The sequence below is a fragment of the Bidens hawaiensis genome, unplaced genomic scaffold (assembly GCF_021521415.1).
Source record: "Bidens hawaiensis isolate Kalapana, Puna unplaced genomic scaffold, B.hawaiensis_p1.1 tig00010348_1, whole genome shotgun sequence".
NCBI classification, from domain to species: Eukaryota; Viridiplantae; Streptophyta; class Magnoliopsida; order Asterales; family Asteraceae; genus Bidens; species Bidens hawaiensis.
In genome coordinates this window covers 251,584-271,807 of record NW_027491786.1, presented here as the reverse complement: position 1 = coordinate 271,807, position 20,224 = coordinate 251,584, and positions in this window count along the sequence as shown.

The window sequence follows — 20,224 nt, the reverse complement described above, 5'->3', positions numbered from 1 at the left end:
ATGCAAGTTAAAGAAATAAATCTATGGATTGAAAGAAGCATCTAGGAGTTGGAATCACCGTTTTGATGAAGAGGTTAAGAAATTTGGATTCGTCAAGAACGCTGACGAGGCTTTTGTGTATAAGAAAGCTAGTGGGAGCATCATTACTTTCTTAGTATTGTATGTTGATGACATACTACTATTTGGAAATGACATTGCAACCTTGGAAGGTGTAAAAGCCTGGCTTGGGAGTTGTTTTTCCATCAAGGATCTTGCTGAAGCTGCCTATATTTTGGGAATAAAGATCTATAGGGATAGATCAAGGCAGTTGATAGGTTTAAACCAAAGTGCATACATAGACAAAATCTTGAAAAGGTTCAAGATGGAAAACTCTAAGAAATGTTTGGTACCAATTCGAAGAGGAACGGTATTGAGTGCGACTCAATGTCCAAGCTCAAAGGATGAGCAAGAGAAAATGAAAGGAATCCCATACGCTTCGGCTATAGGATCCATCATGTATGCAATGATACGCACAAGACCGGATGTGTCATGCGCCTTAAGTATGCGAAGTAGATAACAACAAAACCCGGTAAGTATCCATTAGATGCCGGTTAAGAGCATATTGAAATACCTTAGAAGGACTAAGGTTATGTTTCTAATATATGGCTCTAGTGAGGAGGAACTCATTGTAAAGGGTTACACGGATGCGAGTTTCCAAACTGATCGAGATGATTCTCGATCATAATCGGGATATATTTTCGTTATGAATGGTGGTGCAGTCTCTTGGAAGAGCGTAAAACAAGATGTGGTAGCATTGTCCACCACTGAATCCAAATACATCGCCGCCTCATTGGCAGCTCAAGAAGCTGCGTGGATAAGGAAGTTCATTGCCGACCTAGGGGTGGTCTGTACCATTCAGGACCCTATAGAGATCTTTTATAACAACGAGGTTGCGATTACTCAAATCAAGGAACCCCGTTCACATCAAAAGACAAGGCACATTGAGCGGAGATTCAACTACATAAGGGATGAAGTTGAAAAAGGAAATATATGTATTCGCAAAGTTCACACTTATCAAAACATTTTGGGTCATACTTGTGCCTTAGGACTTCGATATTCTAGTGACTGGATTTGATATATTTTGTATTTGGATATCGGAACAATTGTTATTTTGACACATTCATATGATTATGGTTTATGAATATGACTTTTGAGTTATGTTACATTTTAGCATGCTTAAATCCGTGAATAAGTTAATTATTCTAAGTGTCCGTAGTCGCACATATTTGTGGAAACAAATATGAAGGTAAGACTGTTACGAACTTGGATTAGCGGATATTCATAAGGTATGAATATAGAGCAAGGGTTTTCTGCCAAGGTTCATAGATATTTATGGGATATAAATATTGGACTGACCCGCTCTCAAATTTTACTGCATGGAATCCTTATGATTGGTGGTCATAAGTAAGTTGAGTAAAGGCGAATATCATAGTATCCTCCGACCTGAGATACATATTAGGTCTTGATATTGACCAAATATTATGCTTTAACTTAATTCTTCGCTGCTCTGCAACATGACGGTACATAAGGCTAAGCTCAAGTGCAGTACGAGGTGATTATGAGAGACGTATGTAGTCAATAGGGGATTTGTCCCTCTTATTCATTGAGAGTAAGATGTCTATGGCATGATAAGTTAAATTAACAGAGAATGATCACTTTGTGTCTCTGTATTTGCCATGACATATGTGGCAAAAGGATAAATTATGTTATTGAATGGCACTTCATCATACGTATTAGGGGTATTAAACCGTTGTTAGGCGGTATTTGCTATTTGCATTAATATTCTATGTATCTTGTGCAAGTGGGAGATTGTTGGAATCGATCTGCCCAAGACACATATTTGAGTTGATGTGGCTAGTACATTATGATCCAAGACGGGTCATACCCAATAACAAGCCGGACAAACACCCACGATATTTATTTTAAGATATGATCTAATAAATGAATATCTACACTTACGAAATTTTGAAAATTGGTTTCTAAATATTTGCACTTGTGTGGTAAATAAATTATATAGATAATTTATATTTTGAGAGAGATATTTTATTTTGTTATTTAAGGTGGTTAAATAACATGATGCTTGTTACTTACATTATATTATGTTACATTTTATTATTATATAACAAATATAACATAAGTAATTAATTTGAAAGAGTTTGAATATTTAAGAGGGAATGTCTTTCTCTCTCATCGATTTATTAATATAGTCTTTCAAGACAATGCGGCAAAAAAAAGTGTGCAAGGGTTTTAACTTTCTCTCTCACACACACACACAAAAATTGTAAGTAAACTTCTTTCTTTCCTCTCCCAAATTTCGGCCAAGGTTAAGTAAGAATAAGGAGTTTTCAAGTGTGTAAATCCTAGAAAATAAAGGGTGTTTTGTTATTGGGTTGTGGGTATAAAAGCTTGAGGATCTTCTCCTTTGAAGACTAGCCATTCAAGATCATTCTCCTCTTCAAGTTTCATCTTGGAAGGTAGTATGCTAAAACACCCTATGGTGGTTTTGATAACATGTAATATCGTATATGGATCCGGGCATTGGGTTTTATATAAAACCGGTTTTATATTAATCAAATTAACAAAATTTAAAAATAATTAATCCGCTGCGTTTTTCATATAGAAGGGTTTATATGACTTTGATAATCTTGTTAAAACCCAACAAATACCTTATGTAAAACACTCTTACTTTCTCTCTCTACCTTTTCCTCCTCTCTTATCCACCACCTCCCACCCCCATAATTTTGAAACCCAGATCTTTCTAAAAACAAATCTGCTACTTATAATCATACTTAATCATCAAACAAGATGAACAACATCTGTGGTTTACATTATTTAATTTTATTCATCTTGTTCTTGGTTTTGGAGTCAAGAACAGTTCCAAATGGAACTGTTTGATTTTGTTTATGTTTTATATGATGATTATTGGTTAAATTGATGTTATATTCTTGTTCTCGACATCATTAGGAGTATATCTGTTGATTTAATTGAGTTTTTATTAGGTTTTGTAAAGTTTTTGTGTTTTTAGGGTTTTTCAGACTGTTTGGGTTAATAAACCAATAAAAGGATGTTTGAATATGGTTTATGTATACACAGAAACTCATATCGGATGAACATGGACCCAGAAAAGTGTTAAGGATTTGAGTTTTAGATTATTTGAAAATTTTAAACATGGTAATCGAATATCCATTCGATTTGAAATTTGTTTGGTTGAAAGTTTGACAAAGGATAATGTAATCGAATGACCACTCGATTAGAAAATTAAATGTAATCGAATTCCCATTCGATTGAAAATGAGTTGAATTGAAAATTGCATAAGGACAATGTAATAGAATGAAAATTTGATTAGAATACAAATCAAGCATAAAATCCATTCAGGTGCCAAGTGATCGAATGACTATTCGTTTAGAAAAGAAAATTTCAGAAAACATGTTAAGGACAAATATAATCGAATCACCATTTGATTAAAAAGAACATGAGACTGAAAAACTAATAAGGACAATGTAATCGGATCATCATTCGATTAGAAACGTCTTGACTGAAAATCTTTAAAGGAGAATCTGTTCGAATAAGAATTATGATCGAATCGAATTAAAAATCTAATCTAATCGAATGACCATTCGATTCGATTGGATCATCATTCGATTAGAATAGAATCTGCATTCGGTTAGATCAAATGACACTTGTAAATTTTTATTAATTGAATTTGAATCTAATCTAATCGAATATGAATTTGATTAGATTAACTTATAACTAGATTAGATCAAATTCAAATTCGATTAGATCAGTTTATACTTGTCAATTTTTTAAACTTTTCACACAACTTAATTTAACTCATCATTCGATTCAATTACATGAGACTTGAATTATTTTAACAAACATTGTTGGAACCTAAACTCATTCGATTAGATCTCTTCATACTTAACAGTTTTCATAAACCAACTTCAAACATGTCTTTCAAATCTGTGTAAATTTTTAAATTTTATTTTTCAATTTTAAATTTAATTTTATTTTTAATTATAATTTTTAGTTTATTTTTTTACCTTAACTTTACACTTTATTTTCTATCTATCTTTTGTTTATATTTTTTAGTCTAATTAGCCTATATTCCTAATTTTAATACTCAATCATCAACACTAATGTTTCTATTGTGTCTCTTGTAGAATCATAACAACTCATGTCGCTTAGAACTTCAAAAGAAAAGAAAATACAAGGTGTTCATTTCTATGATCCAAGGATTACAAGAATGCCCACTATCATATGCTATAACTGCTTATCCAAAGATTCATTACTTTTGCGTTGAACAGTTTTGGGTGAATGCCAAAACTAAAAAAGAAAGGGACAAACATAACATCAAAGGTGGCTGATCAGAGTAATGTGGTGAATGAAGAAGTCATTACACGAGCTCTGAAGATAAGGAACAGTGCTGATGATGAGTTGACCAAGTTCTCAAAGAAGGAGATTGCTAGATTTCTTTGAGAAATAGGTTATGACATAAAGTGGAGCACATGTGAGAAGAGGCATCTTCCCATATATTGGAAGCTTCTTTTTCACGTTGTTGCAAATTTATTGTCTTCACAAAAGGGAGGCTTTGACAAACTGAATGCTGACTGGGTATGAGTGATGTTATATTTGACACACAAGAAGAAGTATAACTACTCAAGGTTAATTTTCAATTACATGCAGCTTAATGTGCTTGCCAAGAATCGATGAATGATGTATCCAAGGTTCGTATAGCTGATTTTGGATGACCTACTTCCCAACACTCCTAAACCAGTATACTTGGAAGAAGTAGATGACAAAGGAAATGTTGTTGAACCATCTGAGCCTCATCATGTGAAGATGGTTCTTCAATCTGCTTTCAAGGCTATTGTTGAGTCTATTGGGAGGAATTCATACATGTATAAAGGTGATGAGCCTGGGGTTAATATTGGTCAGTTTGCTGTGACTAAATCAGACAGTGATGAAACAGAAGTTGAAGAGGAAGGGGATAGTGGTGACGACGATGACAATGATGATCATGATGATGACGAGGAAGGTCATGATGATAATGAAGGTGGAGATGACGAGGCAGAACATGATGACCCTGTGGATGAGCCTGAAACAACTAAGGCTGAACAGGACCAGATGTTGAGGTTGAGCATCCGTCAAAGCGTAAATACCATAAAGGCAAGAAAAAAGCCGGTGAATCTTCTAAGAAGCCTTGTGATGCCACTAACATAGAGGAGGAAGAGCCAGAGCATCCGTCAAAGCATTCATAGCATACAAAGGACTCCGAGAAGTCTACCTTTGCCAAATTGCCTACTTTAAAGGTACGTTTTCCTTCGACTGCAGCTATGATTAGTGAATCCCTAGCTTCCACACCTTTGACCACACAAACCACTACACCACAAACCACCACCATCGCTGACCCACATGTAGGATCACCCACTACCCTAGCCAAAACCATTGAAGCCCTTAAAGCTAAACAAATCAAGTTTACAAAAGCCCAAACCAGAACCACACCAAAAACTCAAAACCAAAACCAAATCAAAATCCCTTCTAAGACCCAACCTAAGACTTAACCTAAAATCATACTCAAAATCAAAACCAATCCCAAATCAAAAACCCCAACAATTAGAGACGAACCAATTACACCACCCGAAACCTCACCAACTTGGCTAGACGAGCCTTTACCCTCGATCTTAGAAAACCTACCCTTAACCACCCAAGCTGAGACCAAACCAATAACCAAAACCTGGTCACCACCTAGGACCACCATACCTGTTACCTCACCTACCTATCAATTCACCTCACCGATTAAAGGAACATCATTTTGACCTCTACGTTTACAACATCCATACAATCACAAAACACAACATCAACCTTAGAAACCTCTAGCGAACCTACAAGTCTACCCTTATCCATACCTACATCCTTCCCCACCCTAACCTTAACCATGCCAATTCCAACCACACATCCTCAACCTTAAAGAGCCCAATCACAGCAGCCACTCACTCTCAAGTGGCAAGGTGAAGAAGTCGCCAATGTATCGAGACCCTATCCTCGATAGGATTAGAGAACAGGAGGAAGAAAAAGATAACAGAGCAGAACGTGAGCTCTTGTTGATAGTGTTAGTTAAGGATCAACAAGCAATAAACAAAGAAGTAACAAGGTAGCGGGATGCTCTGGCTACATGAGTGGAGGAATTGAAAGAACAAAGAAATCTGGACAGTGCTCTGATTCTGAGTCAACGTGAATGGATTCAGACTTTACAACACCGAGTCAGCAATCAACAAGAGTTTATCAACCAAAAATCTTTGTGAAACGCTGAGTAGCATATTGATATTGAGCGGCTTCGGTCAAGAATTTCAGGGTTAGAGTCTGATCTTCCCTCCTCCTCAAACATTGCAAACAACATAGGAGGGAATCGGACCCTACACTTGACCGTTTGTGGTTTGACTTTGAGCTTCTGCGCTCAAGAGTAGGATTTTTGGAAAGTGGGTCTATTTCTTTTAGGGACGTGGACGGACTGAAGGGTGAGAGTATAAGGCTGCGGAACATGATTGAGTAGCTCTAAGGAGAGATTTAAGATCAACAAGACTTCAACAACAACAAGAGTCGTGTGAATGAGTCCCTCGTCAACAGTTCCCTTGCAGTTATGGAGGTAATGCGCTTGACTGACGAAGATGTGAATAGCTTAAGGACTCATATGATGGACACTTTCCGAGGCTTTCTTCGTGTAAATGAGCAAAGGACTAAGCAGAGCAGTGAATGAAGAGCATCTCTTTCCAATCTAGTCGCTGATGCCGAAAGGGTCAGAGCTCAAGGAAAGATTCATGGAATTCTATATAGTGGTTAGCCGAGGAAAGAAGATGGTGGAAGCGGTTCGGGTGTGAAGGCTAGTTTTGATGAGTCTTTGACGGTTGTTGGAACCGTAGTGACCACTGGACTTATAGTTAGTACTGCCACCGCAACTAGGCATGTTAGTTCTACAAGTTCTCCACTTGTTGTGCCCACTTCATGTTAACAAGTCAGTGGTCCTACTACCTATGCTATGGTTCTTATTATCCAACAACAACCTGTTGCTCAAGGAGGTGATGTTTGAAATGGTGATGGTGAGGATGATGATGGGACCGATGGTGAAGATGATTATGGTGATAATGATGAGGACGAGGATGAAGAAAATGAGGATGATGATGGCGATGACGATGACCACTAGTACGATAGTTTTAATGAAGCTCGTGATCGTGATGGAAATGGTGATGACAGTGGTGATGGTGATGCCACTGGTGATAATAAGGCGAAGGAACATGAGCCACCAAGTAAGGCTAAAAAAACTCGCGAGACTGATGCTACAATTGAGGCTAAAATAGTCACTACCTTTAATGTTTATTATTTTACAGATACCAGCTCGCCAGTTTAAGAAGCCGTGGAAGAAAATAATGACGGTGATGACGGAATAAACTACTCCCCTAACCAGGACACTCTAGAAAGGGTGAGTGAAGGACTTGCTGATCGAGAAATTGTTGTCACTTTAGCTTTCAAGCCTGCTCAACGAAAGTCTAGAAAATGCATAAAGTACTATAGTGTGAGTATAATTGGAAGCGTCAAATGGAGATCAAAGCGGTACCATGATTCCTCCCCAATCCTATACGCAAGATGGAACAAAGAAAACATAAGTTGGTTTGTCCAACGAGCAAACGATGACTAGACATATCTATCTTATACAGATATGCACACCTTGTCCCTTCTCGACATAAATTATATTAGAAAGACGATGGGTCTAGGCGTAGAGGAAAGCACGATGGAAGGATAGTTCAAGCGGTTTTTGAGCCATGAATGGAAAGATGACTACCCAAAATTTACTCTAAATCCGGGTAGGACATATAAGTCTAAAGAAGTCAATCCTGTTACCAAAAACCAGGCTAAGGGATGGATATTCAAATTTCCTGATGATCTTGGAGAACCTATATTTCATGGCATGCCCTTTGACGACGAATTTCTTTATGACGTTATTTCTTGGGTGTTCGACAAAGCACAAGAAGAGGTCATTATTCATTGTGAGAGATCGCATGACCTTCGTTTCTTTGATGAAAAAAAACTGGCAGGGTTCGGGAAGGCTGACTTACAAAAGCTTCACAGGTCACCCTTGTGCACGGTTGAAGATATGCGCTGAGCTTCCCAAGTTTGCCAGTCTTCTTGATGAAAAGCAACTGTTTGATCACAACGAGATTTTTTAGTATGAGTCCTAGTGCGACTGAATACGAAAGCTAACGGAACAAATAGACTAGAGGGAGATTGTTAGACCCATTTTGTGTTTAGTCTTTCGTATTTGATTGTACATTGTCGTTTATGTTCGTTAGCTAGATGGACTTTGTTTATTTGTATGTTTGGGCCCAAGGCCATATATTTTGGAGCCCATTGGGCCGTAAATAATGAAATCATAGTGCTTTAGCGCACACACAAATATAGTGTGTGTATCTTATGCACAACCAACCTTTATCAAAATCTCTAATCTTATCTTAAAAAAACTCTCTTTACTCTCTTCTCTCCTTTCCCTCACACAAATAAACAATAACCAAACAAGATTCGAGATCTTGGTCCTCACTAGTGATTTTCGCTATCTAGTGTTGAGATTGATACAAGTAGACTAGTATTGTGTTGTTAGATCCGTACAAGGGACCTACAGAAGGCACTGATTAAAGAGGAAGATTTATATTTGTTCTAATCATAATAAATAGATAAGGCAAGTAGGGTGTCGAACGACATGAAAATTTGGTCAGTGTGTAGGATTAGCTAATTAATTAATTATGAAGATTATTTTAAGGTGCTGATCACACTAGCAAATTTAGGTTTGAATACACTAGCACTAGGTAGAGGACTCCCTTCAACTACACCTTGTGGTGTAACACTATGAAATGATCTCTCCCTTATGAACTTCAAGAGAAGAACATGCCCATTTTAATGCATGTGACTGCTGAGTTGACACATCTGACACATCTTGAGAGGGCAGTACTAACGCTGCTGAACATGCTAGCAGATGGACGAATTTGTAGGGTTTTACGTAGCCAATGGCATTTATTAGTATTCATATGATTTAGATATTGATGACATATATATCGATGTCCGCCATTTGGCATATTGTAGACCCGTGATATGTGGTTGTTTCACACGTGATATATATGTATGTATGTGTAGAGCAAGGTTATAATAAGAAGTAGATTTTTCCTATGAAGTGTAGAAAGTGTGTTTTCACCATTAGATCTAATAAAACACACCGCAACTAAAATAAAACACACCACACATAAACACATTTTTCATATCCACCATCAAATCAATATATTTAATACACCAGATTACTTCTTACACTTCTTAGACACACTCTACTTCTTATTATAACCTTACCATGTGTGTGTATATACATATATATATATATGATGAGTGTTATTACAAAACTGTTAAATTATTTAAAAACTTGAAAGAACCCATGAAAACTAACGTTTGTATTAAAAAAAATTTGTATGTTAATGTTAGTTGAGTGTAGCTTTATCATTTTTATATCTATTTTTACGATTGCAATTTTGAAAATTTGTTTTTATACATATCTATGTTTTGTTTTACACCTATATAAATTTGTTAGTACATAAATTTTACACATATGTAAACTTGTTATTTATATATGTAATCAAAAATTTTTATATAAAATATGATAAAACTACTCTTAAATAATGTTAATATATAAAAAAGTTTTAAAAAATGTTTGGTTGTGTAGAGTTCCTAAGAGTTCTTAACTTCTTTGAAGTTCTCAAATGATACTAACTCATATATATATATATATATATGTATGTATGTATGTATAAGGATGGTATCTTTTCAGAAGTCTAAAAAGTTAAGTAATAAGAATTTATAACAACCAAACAATTTTTTTTATATATTAACATCGTTTGAGACTATTTTTACCATATTTTATGTATAAATTTTTGTTTATACATATAAATCACATGTTTACATATGTGTAAAAAATTATGTAATAATACATTTACCTATATGTAAAAAAATTTAGATATGTGTAAAAACTAATTTTCATAACTGTAATAAAAAAATATATAGATAAAGAAGTGATAAAATTACACTCAAATAACATTAACATTCGAATATTTTTGTAAAAAACGTTTGTCTTTTAGATTTCTTTCATGTTCTTAAATAATTTATGAGTTCTGTAATGATACTCATCATATATATATATATAGAACTTATATATATATATGTATATATATAGAGCAAGGTTATAATAAGAAATAGATTTTTCCTAAGAAGTGTAGGGAGTATGTTTTCAACAATTAAATCTAATAAAACACACCGCACAATAAACACACTTTCCATATCCATCGTCAGATCAACATATCTAACGCACTAGATTACTTCCTACCATTTTTAGACGCACTCCACTTCTTATTATAACCCCACCATATATATATATATATATATATATATATATATATATATATAATCTTTTGGTCAAAAATCGGTACATGGATAATATAACCAAATATGATTTTGTGAAGTAGAGTGCTTGTATAATAATGATGTATATATAGCTAAAATAAGGATGTACACAGAGATTTGTTACGAAGAAAAACCCTTGATCTGATTATAATCGCCGACAAAAAAACCCCGGGTGATGACAAATGTCTATCACCACTATATTAATCAAAAAGGTGTTACAAGGTTGGAGATTATGATCAGTGAATACAATAAATCTAAGTGTATAGCTAAAGTAACCTCTGCGTATTGTCTATCGTGTGTGTTGTTTGTTTCTAGCTGATCATAACTCAGTTTAAATATACAAAATAACAAACTATAACTCCTATTAATCCGCCACTCTTTTAACAGATATATTGCACTCCTTTTGACCACGTGCCACTTCCCATAGATAGCTAATTCATAGGTAGACCAGGTCTCTAGCCATTATACCTGTTTAATATAACACCATGAACAGATAATAACTGTTAGTAAGAAATAAGTACTGAGGATCCTTGATCCTGTTAGAATCTGGAACACACATTCAGGATATTTTATCCAGAAATCACATAAGGATAACATATCCTCAGCAAAAAAATATCTATGCCCTAACAATTGCCCCCAAAATGGCGGTTGTAAGTAGATTAAAACTGCCATTTTGAATTCATATTTCCTGCTGTTTTGGATAAAAATATGTTAAAGATCAAGTATCCAAATCTGTTACGTGAGGTAAGGTGCTAACTTGATAATGAAAAATGTGTAATCGGAATATTAGTGAACACAAAGGTTTGATCACGAGGGAAAAAGCCCTTAACCAAGATAGTCTTACTTCGGTCAAAACTTATCAAGGTAATCTTTGGTAAAATAACTCCGGTCAAGGATTAATAAGATAATCTTTGGTCGGATTACTTTAGTCAATGATCAACAAGGTAACCTTTGGTCGACGAGTATATGATTATCGTGATCTCCGGCACAAAAAACCCCCGGACGATGAAAACTATCACCGTCGATTATATTAATAAACAAAAGGTGGTTACAAATGTGGTGGAGTGTATGATCGAGATTACAAAGTATGCTAGTGTAGAGAGAATCCTTGTTTCAGCTCTAGTGTGTGCAATATTACATGTGTTATTTCTACTCGATCATAGCTCGTTTAAATAAGATAATAACATTAACAATATCTCCTAATTAACCGGAAGTCCTCTACTTAGTCGCTCTACGATCTTTGACCACGTGCCAATAGTCATCCAGCAGCGATATAAGCGGTAGACCAAGTCTAAATACCGTTGTTGTTGTTAAACATCAATCTTCTAGAGAATTCGTCCATAATCAGCTGTGTTGAAGTAGTATCCTGGATCCATGCTCCAGCTAGAAGTTGCTATATTAAGATAGTTGATACAAACCTGTCTAACACATCACCATACTAAACGCAATCATTACTAAACAAATAATACCGAGGATCGTCGGTCCTTTATATCCTGATACATATTTAAAGGATAACCTATCCATAAGACAGTTAAGGATAAAGGATCCTCAGTATAAAATTCATGGCCTAACAATTGCCCCCAAAATGACGGGTGATAGTGGAATACAACTGTCATTTTGAAATTCAAAATCCTTGTGAAAATTGATAGATGGGACGGTTTTGCCAGAATATTTACCTTTTAACCCCCGAGGTTAATTATAATCGTCTATATATGCCGCCCTATATCTTTGATTATATACACGCCTTCATCCAACGCATCAGGTATCGTTCTTACCTTTCTCTCTTACTTTATTAACCATGTCTGCTGCTTCATCTTCTTCTTCTCCGGCCCCCTCTAAATCTTCTGAGCAAACTTCCGACGGCTTCTAGCTAACCGAAATGGAACCACAATGTCTGCTTGCTAACCCATCTACTGAAATCTGTAAGCTTACGAATCCCGAGGTCGATGACTTTCGTACACTGTTTCCACCGAAAACCCTCTTTCGAGCCTAAGAATCCAGCGTTAGATGTGATGTTTACTCCAAGGTTTGGGTTTGCTTCCCGGCGACTCCCTTTCTTATCGGCTATAAATACCCCTTTCCGCCTTTTACCCAGAGTTTTTTCGATTCTACCGGCATATCTTACATACAAGCTATGCCGATGATTTGGAGGGTTCTTAGCACTATCGAAAGAATCATCGAGGAGGAAAAAATCGATTTTGGCTTTCCGGAGTTGTCATATTTATATACCCTTACTACCTTCGGTTCTGCTTGTTTCATTTTCAAATCAAAGCCCCGACAACCACATCCGATTTCTAAAGCCACGCTAAATGATTCCATGTAGAAGAATCAGTTCTTCTTCGTAAAATATGATTCAATACCAGGGGGGACTGATCTTCCTTCAACGTGGGTCATGAAGGGTAGGTGTTGGTGCATTTTGTGACCGTCGCTATGCAATTATGACCAGCGGAGACGAAGTGGTGAAGTTAGAACAACTTCACCATAGGCGAAGTTAGAACAACTTCACCAATACAACTTCGCCTACAGGCCCAAGCCCAAGCCCGCGAAGTTGGTTTGTCTATATATATATGTGTGTCGTGTTTAGGGTTTAGTAACTAGAAAAGTGAGAGTGTTTTGTATAGCTGTCATTGTTTAGAGAGAGTAAAAGAGAGGGAGAGTCTAGTGGGCAGACCCGAGGTAGAGCTCACCTCGGGTCGGCCGTCATTTGTTTTCGTGTTTGGTATGTAATGTGTTATGGTTATTATATAAAGGATCTGCAGATTCGTTTTATCCTATTCGTGTATTTGCTTGTGTGTCATCGTGTTCTTCATCTCTAACACCATAAACGAGTCTAGGAGGATTCCGCACTCCTAGACATCGTGCGGATCTCGTATCGATCAACGACGTCCCGGGGGGACTTACAAGTGGTATCAGAGCCTTAGGCTCTTATGCTATGGTTCGAGATCTGTGTTTCGGTGTTTTCAAGCCGTTTCTGATATGTTTTTGGTCGAACAGACGTCGTCGGCGAAGTTATAGGGTTCAGGCGAAGTTGTCGCTAAAATTTTAGGGTTTTGGCGAAGTTGACTTTTTGGCGAAGTTGATTTTTGCGAAGTTGACTTTTGGCTAAGTTAAAAAAAATAAAATTTTTTTTAAAAAAAATAAAATATTTGATTGGAGTTTTTGTCTGTATGGCCAGGTTTACACAATTATTGTGAGACCGAAAACGTTGTTCCGACAACGAATGAAAATTGATATCTCTTGGTCTTACGTGTGAACAAATACAGGTCAACTCTGGATTTGGAGTTGAAGTTGCGAATGGGATATTGATTGAAACTGGATATTGACACATTTGGGTGTTTTTGGGCCAAGAAATAAGTGTTGTTCGATGTTGACCAACTGAAGAAAGTCAAATTTTGTTCGGGTTTTCGTCATTACTGGATTGCGGTCAGAGCATATTATTTATGTTATTTTCAAGGCGTTCAAGAATTGGATCCTGAAAACGTGGGATACGAGCATCCGGGATGCTTATTTATTAAGGTGAAAATTTTGGAACAAGTTGGATTTAATCAGGAATTAAATTGTTTAAGTTCTTGATCGTTATCCCTGGTGATTGATGATGCTTCGGATTTATTAATGGTCATGTGTGTTAGATTCTGTCAAGGTGGTTTTGTGATGAAACTGATCACTTGATGTTGAGTAGTTGAAGATTGAAACTTATCTTACTATGCAATTCCGACTAGTTGGGTGAAGTTGTGGAGGGAGCACAACTTCACGTGTTGGTGAAGTTAGAAGAACTTCACGTGTTGGTGAAGTTAGGAACAACTTCATGTGTTGGTTGAGATGATCGATTAGGCACGGTGATGCAGGTCAAAGATCTCGATCGATATAGTTCGGAGGAGCTTACACTGAAGGGGAGATCTGATATGGAAGACGCCGGGTGATTGGTAGATTTGTGGAGCTACAAGACAGTTTCAGACACGGATGGTTGAAGACATGATGGATGTTGCATGTATATGTGAAGTTCAAGTTTGAAGATTACAGTGCAATCGAGTCCTACCAGAAGAAGAAAACGGAAGATCATCAGTTAAGGGGTGTCTGTTGGTGCATGTTTTGTAACAGATGATCTTTTGTGTTTGTTAGAATTGAGAGCAACGGGTCAAAGGGGAGTCTGTTGGTGCATTTTGTGACCGTCGCTATGCAATTCTGACAAGCGGAGACGAAGTGGTGAAGTTAGAACAACTTCGCCATTGGCGAAGTTAGGACAATTTCGCCTACAGGCCCAAGCCCAAGCCCGCGAAGTTGGTTTGTCTATATATATGTGTGTCGTGTTTAGGGTTTAGTAACTAGAAAAGTGAGAGTGTTTTGTATAGCTGTCATTGTTTAGAGAGAGTAAAAGAGAGGGCGAGTCTAGTGGGCAGACCCGAGGTAGAGCTCACCTCGGGTCGGCCGTCATTTGTTTTCGTGTTTGGTATGTAATGTGTCATGGTTATTATATAAAGGATCTGCAGATTCGTTTTATCCCGTTCGTGTATTTACTTGTGTGTCATCGTGTTCTTCATCTCTAACACCATAAACGAGTCTAGGAGGATTCCGCACTCCTAGACATCGTGCGGATCTCGTATCGATCAGCGACGCCCCGGGGGGACTTACAGTAGGATCCCGGATCCTTAAGAAGTAGCAGGATCCATTATTCTTCAATCTTTACTCTTATGCTGTTTTTGTTATCTGCAGTTGAGAACTTCGCCTCATTGAGCAAATTACCTGGAACAGAAGAGAAAGCAAAACTGTTCCTGGAGCTGGATACCGCGGTTAGAACTTTTCAAGCTCGATTTGTCGAAGGTTTTTGTGATATCTCCTCAAGTTCAAGCATGTCAAGTAAGTTAATAATTTTTAATAGTATTTAGAATAAAGTAGAAGACTTATCTGTCAATTTTTCTTCCATAGGCACCTAGAAATGAGGAAAGTCTGCTCTCAAGTTCTCCCTGGATGATATCGATTGTATGGTCACCTCTCCTGCTGTCAAGAAGTAAGCTTCCAAGGCTGGAACTAGCTCTGAACCCAAGACTGCCACGACCAGGGCCAAATCAGCAGCTTCCAAGAGGAAAAGATCCTCTGATCCTGAGACCCATTGTGACATTGCCTGCTCTGTAAGTATACTGTATTCTTCCAACATTTTTGGATCCAATATTGTTCCGATTCTGATATGAAACTTGATGATAGGCTGTGACCGCTATGAGGGATTATTATAAAAAGATTATCCATCAGATGAGCGAGAAAATGTCAGGCTTAGGAAAAGCTATGGTTGCAAAGGATAAAGCTATGACCCAGCTTTCCAAGGAGAAGAAGCAATTGGAGGATCAGATATCCTTAGCCGAAGCCCAACGTCAAGAGGCAGTGGAGCAGGTAATTGATTAAGCCAAGGTGTGGGCTGCTAGGTCGATATTCCAGGCACGGATCAAGATGGCGATTGAGGCCGGTGATCCTGCTTTTGACAAGTTGGCCTGGGATGTGGAGAAATGGAAGGCTGCTCTTGATGACCTTAGTGGTGAGGATGACGAGGAAATGGTTGAGAACACCGATGCTGGGACTAGTGGCGTTAAGGATGCGGTTGAAGCTGGCAAGGAAGGAGGTGATGCTGCGGTTGGAGATGCAGCTTAAGTGGGCAGTGAAGGATATTAAAGACAAGGCCCGAGCCCACTTTTTTATTTTGCTTTCAAGGTGTTTTTAGAGACAATTTCCATGGTTTGTAATAAATAATAGTATTTAGGATAAAGGATCCATAATCCTTAAGACAATTAGCGGGGGTGACAAAGGTGGAGGGATCCTCTGTTTGTGGGGGATGAAGCCTTTGTTACCCCTGTTTTTTAATTCCCCTGAACTTTATGAACAATTAGTAACTTTCACTTAACCCGGATGGATGGTCCATCTTTTCGTATGGTGAAGTCCGGGTTAGGAATTTTGGATAAGTCCTAGGGGCTTATTTTAATTAATATATAAATCTTTTGACTTTTTACTTGTTATTTATTTTCAAAATTTTTATTAGATATAATCTTATCATTGTTGATAGTTTTGCAAAATAATCTTAAGTAAAAGATTTTTAGGATAAAAGATCCTTATTACAATTACTTAGGATAGAATATCCTTAAAAGTTGATAAAAGTTTTTAGGATAAAGTATCCTTAAAATAAGGTAAATGTTTTTAGGATATAGTATCCATAAAATAGGGTAAAATATCTTTAGTAGTAAAACAGGTTTAAGGGAATAACCTTCTTAATTGAAATATTCAAAATTATTGCAACAAATATGATACATAAATTAATAGAGATCATACCAGAGGGTCTAGATAGACCTAAGTTACCGGAAGATCCTTGAAGGAATAGCTTTAGGATCCGGGATCCTTAAATTCTTTATCTTCACAAAGAACTTAGTAAGTCTGTTGCAAATAATTTATAAGATTAACTGGGATCAAACCCATTAAGCTGGGGAAAAGTCCAAATAATATACTGGGGACAAGCCCGTGCAACTGGTGACAAGCCCGTGTAATCTGGGGACAAGCCTGTGTAATCTGGTGTTATACTGGGGACAAGCCCAAATACTAGGGACAAGCCCAAATTGGGGACTGGCCCAAAGATACGGATGTTAACTGGCGACATGGCCCTTGAGAAGAGGTAAAAACCCCTTAAACCTTAGGAAATTGTACGTCTACCATTATTCGTAGGATCCTCCATATAGCCGGAGACAACGAAATTGTCAGCCACTAAGCGTGTACTGGTCCCGCTGCCCCGAACTATACGTCGAATAGCGTGCGCAACTGGCAATCGTGAGAAAGGTGAAAACCTTTAAACTTTATGGGATATGACCATCGGGGGTCATACCCAATCGTGGGCAAGGCCAAGGGAAATAGTAAAGTACCTTATATGTAAAGGAGAGGTGGCAAACCTCTTAGACATTGAACCGCTTACTGAAATCTGCATTGTTACTTAAAAACTTGGAAAAGATAAATGTTAAGAATATATTATCCTTAGTATAACAAGAATATAAAATGGATAAGTAATCAGATAGATATAACCGATTTTAGGATCCTTGATCCTTTAAGGATAATATATCCTCTCAGGATACTGAATCCTGATTAGAAAAAGTATTTCTTTAGGTGGATAGCATTCCATGCTCTTGGTAGTCTATTACCTTCCATTGTGAGCAAATGATATGCCCCCTTTCCTGCTTCCGACTCAATCTGATAAGGTCCTTCCCAATTGGGCGCTAGCTTCCCATCAGCTGGATTTGTTGTGTTTTGGAAGGCTTTCCTTAACACCAAATCTCCTTCTTGAAATCATCTGATTTTGATATTTTTGTTGTATACCCCAACTACCCTTTGTTGATAAGCTGCCATTCTGATCTTTGCTAGGTCTCTTGAGTTCTTCTATAGTATCCAAGTCTTCAAGAAGGATTTCCTCATTGGCTTGAGGATCACGGATGCTCGTTCTCGCAGTAGGAACCACCATTTCTGTGGGAATTACTGCTTCGGATCCAAACACCAATGAAAAGGGTGTTTGACCTATTGCATTCTTTGGAGTTGTTCTGTCTGCCCAAAGAACATAAGGAAGTTCTTCAGCCCATTTTCCCTTCTTGGATCCTAGCTTCTTCTTCAAATTTTTGATGATGATTTTGTTGCTAGACTCTGCTTGACCATTGGCTTGAGGATGAACCAGAGTGGAAGTAATCATTTTGATGCCCCAACTGTCACAAAAGTTAGTGGTTCTATTCCAGATAAATTGGGAACCATTTTAACAAACAATTTCAGCAGGAATACCAAATCTAGTTATAATATTTCGTTTAATAAAAGATATTACTTCCCTTTCTCGGACTTGTACAAATGCTTCTGCCTCAATCCATTTGGAGAAGTAGTCAGTCATAGCAAGCATAAAGACTTTTCCACCGGGTGCTTCTGGTAGCTTCCCTACTATATCCATACCCCATTTCATGAAAGGTCATGAGGAGGATATAGGATATAAAGGCTCTGCTGGCTGATGAAGGATGTTTGCATGTCTTTGACAAGCATCACATTTCCTTGAAAACTCCACTGCATCCTTCTTCATTGTTAGCCAGAAGTATCCAGTTCTAAGTATCCTAGAAAATACTGCTCTTCCACCTGGGTGGTTGCCGCAGTCTCCTTCATGAAAATCCTTGAGTACTTCTTTGATCTCAGGATCCTCGATGCACCACAAGTATGGACCTGCAAGAGATTTTCTATATAGCATATCATCTAATAAAATGTACTATGATACCTTGAGTTTGACGGATCTGGGATTCTCTGTTGTTGGAATTTCTCCTGTTTGTATGTACTTTTTGATCGGGAGGATCCAGGATCCTTGATTGTCCAAGGATTATGGATCCCAAAGCACAATCTGCTTATCATTTGTTATTTCCCCAACTTCTTGCTCTCCTATTGCTGGCGAGAGTATGTGAATAATTGGGATCTTAGTATTTTCTGGTATTTTTAGGGATGAGGCTAAATTTGCCAAAGCGTCTGCCCCGGCATTTTCTTCTCTTGGTACCTGTACTATACTAAACACTTCGAAGGATTTTGCTAATTCCTTCACAATTTCTAAATATTTGATCATATTTTCACCTTTTACGGTATAAGAACCGTTAAAGTGGTTAGTAATGAGTAAAGAATCCATATAAACTTGAAGATACCTGATCCTCATATTTTTGGCTAAGAGTAAACCTGCTATAAGTGCTTCGTATTCTGCTTCATTGTTGGTAGCTTGGAATGCACATGCAATGGACTGGGGTATTATGTCCCCCTGTGGCGATTTCAGTAGTATGCCCAATCCTATTCCTCTTACGTTGGATGCTCCATCTGTGAAGAGGATCCTTGATCTTTTCGAGTTGTTGGACCTCCAAGTCAACTTCTTTTTGTAGATCACTAGTGAAATCAGCCACAAAGTCCGCCAGTGCTTGAGACTTGATTGCTGTTCTCGGCTTGTACTGGATATCATATGCACTTAACTTCACTGCCCATTTGGCCATTCTTCCTGATAACTCTGGTTTTCTAAGAACATTTTTCACAGGATAATTAGTTCTCAAAATAATAGGATGAGTTTCAAAATAATGTCTCAATTTAGTATAAGCCATAATTAAAGCAAGAATTAATTTTTCAAGATGAGAGTACCTGGCTTCTGCATCTAACAGACTCCTACTTACATAATATATGGGGTGTTGTTCACCTTCATGATCCTTAACGAGAACAGCACTTACTGCATTACCTGAAACTGCTAAGTATAAATACAAGGATTCTCCATCCACAGGCTTCATTAAGGATGGTGCTGAGGATAAGTAGTCCTTCAACGACTTGAGTGCTGCCTCATGTTTTTCTTTCCATTCAAACTTCTTATTCTTCCTAAGAATATCGTAGAAGTCTTTACATTTCTCGGAGGATCTTGAGATGAATCGGTTGAGAGCGGCTATTCTTCCTGTGAGCATTTGGACATCCTTTGTATTAGTAGGAGATTTCAAATTAAGGATAGCTTCAATGTGCTCGGGGCTTGCTTCAATTCCTCCCTTAGTTACCATATATCCCAGAAACTTTCCAGCCTTAACACCAAAGTGGCATTTTGTTGTATTCAGTTTCATGTTATATTGGTCGAGGATGTTGAATGCTTCCTCGAGGTCTCTAAGGTGATCCTCAGCTTTCTTTGATTTTACCACCATATCATCTA